Here is a 7493-nt window from a genome sequence, read left to right on the forward strand (position 1 = left end):
GACTCGTATATGAATGTGTTTGTGCATTTACACAAATCAAGTACTTTATATTTAGTCTATTAAAACAATACATGTACAGAATAAAGCAACTACAGAAGAATGGAATGTGCTTGAACTTTTTAATTTCTGAGGAGCTAATAAACATTTTCTATCCATTTGTGAAATCCTGACATCGCTGTACATTTTCTTAATTAGCTTTTATCTGTGAGTCTTTACTGAAGTTCAATGTTGTTTGAACCTAGAGAACAATAAAGAGATCATGTGGATTTATATCTGAATCTTTAGTGTCTCATGTTCAGTGATTATTCAGTGTTTGAGCTTCCATACAAACAGAGGAACGTCTGCAGAATTAAAAAACATCAGCATGAAGAGCAGAAGTGTTGTGGATTCAGATCAGTGTGTGATTTTAAACGTGAATCTGTTGATCTGTTTATTTTATACTTCTTTTTGCATGATCTCCAATCAACATTAGTATGCACTTCTGAGTTCAGTAGTCCAGACCTGTTATGACCACTAGAGGACTTGATCTCAGCTCAAGCTGAAGCTTTCATCACTGAGACTCTGTCCTCGTTCTCTCTCCCTCGTGGTGATCAAACCTGTGTGGCTTTCTTTCTTCTGTTGAACACAAAAGAAGACATTGGGACGAATGTTGGGATCCAAAGAGTTACGCAGATGGTCCCCACTGACTTCCAGTATGAAAAAAGGAAAGTCAATGGGTGCCAGAAACTGTTCTTTTGTGTTCAACAGATGAAAGAAATTCATACAGGTTTGTTTTGATCAACATGAGAATGAGTACATGACCCAGTTTTCATTTTTGGGTGAACTGTCTCTTTAATCAGTCTCTTTTTTGGACATTAATTGAAGTGATTTATTACAGATGCGTTGTTTTCTGTCAGATCTGGACTGAATCTAATGCCTGATGTGTTTAACTTCAGTGAAATCCGTTCAGCTTCCACGTGCCTGATGGATTACTTCCTGTCTGGCATCTGAGCACTTAATGAAACATCATTAGATCCCTTCATCTGCTGCCTTCAGACACATTAAAACAGCATAATAACGGTGCTGACAGACGGGCTCCAAATAAAACACTAAATCAAGCCACAAAAAATATACAAAAACCTCCAAAACAACATAAACCAAAGGTCTATTTTTTTTTGGAAAACATACATGATTGTATGCTAAATGTCACTAGCAGAACTATAAGATTAAAGCGGTCATGACTAGGGTTTCTTATTATCTATTATTGATGTTCACTTGTAATATTAAAGGGATAGTTCACACAAATATGTAGCAGAACATGGTTTGGAGCTTGATTAAATCAACACAGTTTAGCTGCAGGATCTTTTATTGCTATAAAAACCAATAACAGAAAACAAGCTTTTAAAGGGGTCATGTGATGCGATTTCAGTTGTTCCTTTCTCTTTGGAGTGTAACAAGCTCTTGGTGCATGAAGAAGATCTGTCAAGTTACAAAGACTAAAGTCTCAGATCCAAAGAGATATTCTTTATAAAAGTTAAGACTCGTCCACTTCCTCCTAAAACACCTGGTTTAGACACGCCCCCACATCTCTACATCACTGTGTGGGTAGATTTGCATAACTCCGCCCAGATGTTCACGCAAAGAAAGAAGGCCTAACTTTTATTCTCGCTGTAGTATTGTTTATGCCATCGTGTTGTGGAGGTTTCGTTGTGAAAGCAAAACTACTTTGTTTGTTTTTCCAAAAGAGAACAGGACTAGAAATCAGTGGTTAAGTTCACACCAGGACAGATGCAGTACAGCATCACACAGACAGTCGTACCGATGAGTGTTTCTCTGACCTCATGACGTGTCTGTGCAGGAAATGAACGGAAGTGCTGATCTGCTTTAGATGCGCTCGTTTTAATGAGCTCTGACCCGGAAGCAGGTCATGGATTAGTTACCCATGACCCTCTGGTTCCTCCCACGCGCACGTCTCGGAGCCGTAAGTGGGTCACGTTTGCTCATCTCGGGTTCGAGCTTCAGAAATGAGACGCTGAGGAGCTTCATCTGACGTTACTGGAGAAAAACTCATTCGGACATTATTCAGATCAGTACTTCTCTTCCCTGTTTCTTCTGCATCCTCAGCAGGGCTTTTATAATAAACTAACACCATAAAATGTTGTAATTTGAAACAATATAGGCTTTAATTGAAATAAAATATAAAAAAAAAAAAAAATTAAACTTATCTCAGCTTAAGGCAGCATGACATCTGATTTAAAACTATAACATCGTCTCAATGAAATGGAAATGAATTTCAAAGAAATTCCCTTGCACATAATTAGTTGTTTTTAACTGGAAATGTTTGTCAAGACACGTTTTTTCTTCTTCTGAATTGCACTTTAGAATTTCCTCTTCCTGTCGTTCTGATTTAAATGTCTATGTGTGGTTCAGCTCTCAGTCGTGTTCCTGTCGTTCTGTCCCAGACGCATGCAGTGACTGCTTCAGAGCAATGTGTCGGATCTCTCCAAAGATCCCACGGCAGACTGTGTCCTCAGTGGAAAAAGGGCTGGATGCCCAGAGAAGCGCGTCCACAGGAAGCTGACTGTGTGCCTGCCTGGATCTGAGCCGTGACCCCGGGCTCCAGAGGTCGTTAGTGACGGATGAACGTGTCATCACGAGGTCGTTGTGTTCTCGGAAGATGAACAGCACAGGCAAATCAGCACTTAATGAAGCGTGACCTCTGACCTCTGAGGCTAACCGGATCACAGGCCGCTGCCAAACACTTCGTTAGTGAAGAGAAGTGCTTTCTCCCTCCGGATGGGAAATATTCGGCCAAAATATAAAACAATGTTCACTTTGGAAGAAAGGATTGCACGGATAATTCAATCATTTCACTGAAGCGGCTCACTGGTTTACAGGCAAGAAAACAGCAGGTTTGTTTCTTTCCTTCATGCATTCTTATGAAGTCACCGGGGAAAACACTTTTTAGTCGACTGAGAGGAACATTTTAGAAATGTAATTTCACACTTTAATTGAAGGCCCTTCTGGACTTTGGTTTGTATGTAACACATGACAGAGAGACGCCACATTGTCTGTGTCGGGAAGTAACTCTTCTTTCTGTGACTCTGAACACTAGGAATCTGTGATTAATCATTTTAATTTCATTTCTACTGGTGAAAAAAGAGAATGCATCAGAGAGAAAGTAACCAGTTTCTATTTCTAGTCTTTCCTTGTTCTATTCTTCAAAAATGTGCACCGAAGAAAATTTGGTGATGCCAAATCTGATGAAGACACAAACTCCTGAGAGTGAACACATTTACAGCACATTTTCTTTTTCAGGTGAACTATTGCTTTAAAGTCTAGTGAGTTGTGTAGACATTATAGAAACCTTCATTTATTTTCAGTTAAACATGATTCTTTCATGTCAGTGAGTAACATTTGTCTGGTCATGTGATCTCCTTGAGATGAGATTCAAAACATGTTTTCCAAAAGCTCAATTTCAATTTCCTTGTATGTGACGTTTTACTGGGAAAAATGATTGAGGTCACTTTCAAAGTTTTAAAGTCCAGTATTTCTAGAAGGGAAGCGATGATCTGATTGTGCTGTTTTAACGTCACATCAACGTCATGTTTTCATTTAGTTTTCATAAAGCAGGCTTCTGTTAGCAGAGCTCGTTCTCAGATAAATGATGTTTAATAATGTGGAAGTGCTGCTGACGCCAGAGCACGGGCTTTAGCGCTCATGCTAATTCTCACTAGAGAAGTGCATGATGGGAGTAAAATGCTAAAAGGCTGAAGTGGTTCCCTGGCAGCGCTGGTCACAAACCCTGAATATAAAGCACTGCGAGATCTTCCAGATGTCTGTATTACACTGATACACCAGTCTTTTCCTCTAATGATGGAGAATTAACAAAACAAATATACATTTCACACATAATGGATTGATGGACAGATGTCATGTGTGTGTGTGTGTGTGTGTGTGTGTGAGAGAGTGTGTGTGTGTGTGTGTGTGTGTGTGTGTGTGTGTGTGTGTGTGTGTGTGTGTGTGCGTGCGTGTGTGTGTGTGTGTGCGTGGGTGTGTGTGTGTGTGTGTGTGTGTGTGTGTGTGTGTGCGTGCGTGTGTGTGTGTGTGTGCGTGGGTGTGTGTGTGTGTGTGTGTGTGTGTGTGAGAGAGAGTGTGTGTGTGTGTGTGTGTGTGTGTGAGAGTGTGTGTGTGTGTGTGTGTGTGTGTGTGTGTGTGTGTGTGTGTGTGTGTGTGTGTGAGAGTGTGTGTGTGTGTGTGTGTGTGTGTGTGTGTGTGTGTGTGAGAGAGTGTGTGTGTGTGTGTGTGTGTGTGAGAGAGTGTGTGTGTGTGTGTGTGTGTGTGTGTGTGTGTGTGTGTGTGTGCGTGCGTGTGTGTGTGTGTGTGCGTGGGTGTGTGTGTGTGTGTGTGTGTGTGTGTGTGTGAGAGAGTGTGTGTGTGTGTGTGTGTGTGTGTGTGTGTGAGAGTGTGTGTGTGTGTGTGTGTGTGTGTGCGTGTGTGTGTGAGAGTGTGTGTGTGCGCGTGTGTGTGTGTGTGCGCGTGTGTGTGTGTGTGGCATGTCAAACTCAATCATTCATTCCTCTCAGCTCAGAAACTGTTCCTGCAATAAAAGAACAAGCAGGTCAAAAATCTGTTTAGTTTTGCCTGAAAAACAGTAACCAAGCAACTGGAAAAAACATTTTGTCTTTGATGGAGAGACGACGCAGCAAAAATACTTGCTTTTTATCATGCAGCACACACCACAGTGAAAAGTGTCTTTATATGAGCCGAATGATAGAAGAATACTTCTGATTGTGTTCTTCACATGTGTTCAGACACTGGTGTAATGCCACAGAAAACAATCTGCTCTCCAATCATATGATGATGTTTCTGCTCTGCACGTCCAGTTATTAAAGTGACATTCACACAAAAAAGAAAATTCTGACATCATTTACACAAAAGAAGATATTTTGAAGAATGTTGGTTTTCAAACAGTTGCTGTTGAGTGACTTCAATATTATGGGGAAATACAATGGAAGTCAGTGGCTACCAGCAAACATCATCTTTTGTGTCCAACAGAAGAAAGAAGCTCATGAAGGACAGTAAACGATGACAGAAGGATTCATTCTGATGTGAAGATGACTCTTTCCTCATAATCAGATACACGTCCAGTCAAACAACACACATCCTCCACAAGTCTTCAGATGAAATGTTTTATTACGAAATGGATTTGATAAAAAGGAATAATTTAGATGTATTTGTCTTGTATTTTATACATCAGAGTCGATCTTCTGGTCGTGAACCTTTTAAAAATCGACCTTCACAAAAAATACAGAGACCGTTTACGCACAGCAAGAATCTTTTGACAGAAACGGACACGAGGACGAGCACTAAAACACGCACGAGCACAGACTCAGTCCTGGACACTCCCCTGACCCCTGACCCCCGAACACTAGAGCAGCTCGGACAGGGTGCGAATTACGCCTCATTCTGTGTGTTTTACATTCATATTTATGATGTCAATTTGAAAATGTATTCATTTTTACATAATATTACTTCATAATGATGCTTTACGTCATTACGCAATATAAAAAGTTACATTGCAACATTTTAAAATCGAAAAATAAATATCTCGCGCGCTTATTTCAGTGTTTGTTGTGAATCCTGTATTCAGCTCAACATCATGAAGTTATCGAGGGTAAACTTTATCACTCATCTGAACTCTGCGCGTGCACCCTGTCCACGCAATAAACGCGCGTCCCTGAGTGAGTGCGTGTGCTCAAGCGATGTCAGAAAACACTCAAATCAGCAGAGCTCCAGAAATGCGTCTTCACATTACGCGTGGGCTACTTTCTGTCCGACCCCCTACACACGTCCATCGGGGGGATTCACGGAGCTCGAGGCCGCTGTAATTCGCACCCTGGTCTCTGATCGCTTTTACACGCGAATCACGGCGTCGCGCAGCCGCGTGCGGTACTGATCCAGCCAGTGTCGGAGCTCGGAGACCCGGTATCCCTCCGGTCCCCTGCCGCCCTGATACACCACCTTCCCGTCCTGGACGATGTAGAGTCTGTCGAAATACGCTCCGTACGCGCTGTTGGTCGAGTTCTCCATGCTGTCGGCGACTATCGCGCATCCCGGAGCCTCGCGTGCCATCAGCCGCGCCGCGCTCAGCCTCTCCTCCAGACTCCGGTGCTTGCGGATCTGATACGGAGCGTCAGAACTGACCCATCCGTCGGACGGGTGCGCCTCCTCGATGTAGATCACCAGCGCGTCGGCGACGTCCGCGTACCGGAGCACGAGCCGCTGGAACGCCTTGAGACGCGTCATGAACGGAGGTCAGCTGCAGCTGCCGAAATTGAGCACCAGCGGCCTGTGAGCGCGCGCGAAGTCCAGCACGCGTCTGCGCGTCGCGTCCGCGAGCGGAACTACTGCACTGTTGGGCGCGTCGTGTCCGAGGCGCGCGGACTTCAGCCAGTCCAGCTTGTGTCCGTGGAACACCGCTTTGAGCGACTCCCAGCTGAACATGCGGCTGCTGTCGGAGATGCACAGCGGAGGGTCTTCCTCCTCCTCCTCATCTTCACTCCTCAGACGGAACAAAACTCTCCTCCTCACGCACAGAAAATCCAGACACCACAGCATGAAGGCGGCGACGAGGAAGCGCGGCAGAATGACCAGACACGCGAGCGCGTTTTTCAGCGCCTTCGCCGTGTTCATGATCAATCTCAGAAGAGTTTGTGATGTTCAGCTGCTCAACTTCCCTTTTATGTGATGAATGAATGTCAGTCAGTCACTCCGCCTCCAAACACACGCTGGAATAAACCACAGACAGAAGAGAGAGGCACTTCATACTCCGTCGAGGACCGGAACGCGAATGTGTTTTTAATATCAATGCGTCTCCTATTAGCATCAAAACTCTTGAAGTTGTCCTCGGTCTCCTTCATGACCTGCAGCAGCGCACGGAATCACGGATGTGTGCAGTGATCGAGTCCGAGTCCGTCGATCAGCTGAAGACAGCAGGTGGCGCTCGCCTCAATTACGCGGATCACTGCGCAGCTCCAGAGACTCGATCAGGAACTATTGAAGAGTTCTAGAAACGAAAGTCAAAGAGATTCAGTCAGTTTTCAAGTTTTCTACAGCATTCAATGAACAGCGATTCAAAAAAACAGCATGACGGCCGTCACAAGTACAAAGCTGTCTAAACTTCAAGTCTCCATACTTTCAGCAGTGATGAATGAAAAAGTTTAGTTGAAGATGGCACAGAAGCGTTTCTGAAGTGGCATGCAGGTGTCTTTAAACAGATGGTTTCATGCTGCTCAGAGGTGCCATAAATGCATTTACACCGTTATACAGTACTGTACAGTACAGTATGTCTTCACACAGAATTTTGAGCTGGAACAGAGCCGCCTTAACTCCGCGTAAAGACTGTTCTGTTGTAGCACAGCAAATGATTGTTCATTTCCAGGAGCTCGACACTACTGTTCACATGCTTAGAGTTCGCTCTACACATTCAAGAAGTGCATTCAGATTAGACT

The 7493-nt window shown here is 43.7% G+C and overlaps 1 pseudogene; it reads right to left on the reverse strand.

The window, feature by feature from the left end:
* Positions 1 to 5535: 5535 nt before the first annotated feature.
* LOC132144580 (thyroxine 5-deiodinase-like) lies at positions 5536 to 6770 on the reverse strand (annotated as a pseudogene).
* Between the last annotated feature and the right edge of the window lie 723 nt (positions 6771 to 7493).

Source organism: Carassius carassius, chromosome 8, assembly GCF_963082965.1.
Source record: "Carassius carassius chromosome 8, fCarCar2.1, whole genome shotgun sequence".
Classification (NCBI taxonomy): domain Eukaryota; kingdom Metazoa; phylum Chordata; class Actinopteri; order Cypriniformes; family Cyprinidae; genus Carassius; species Carassius carassius.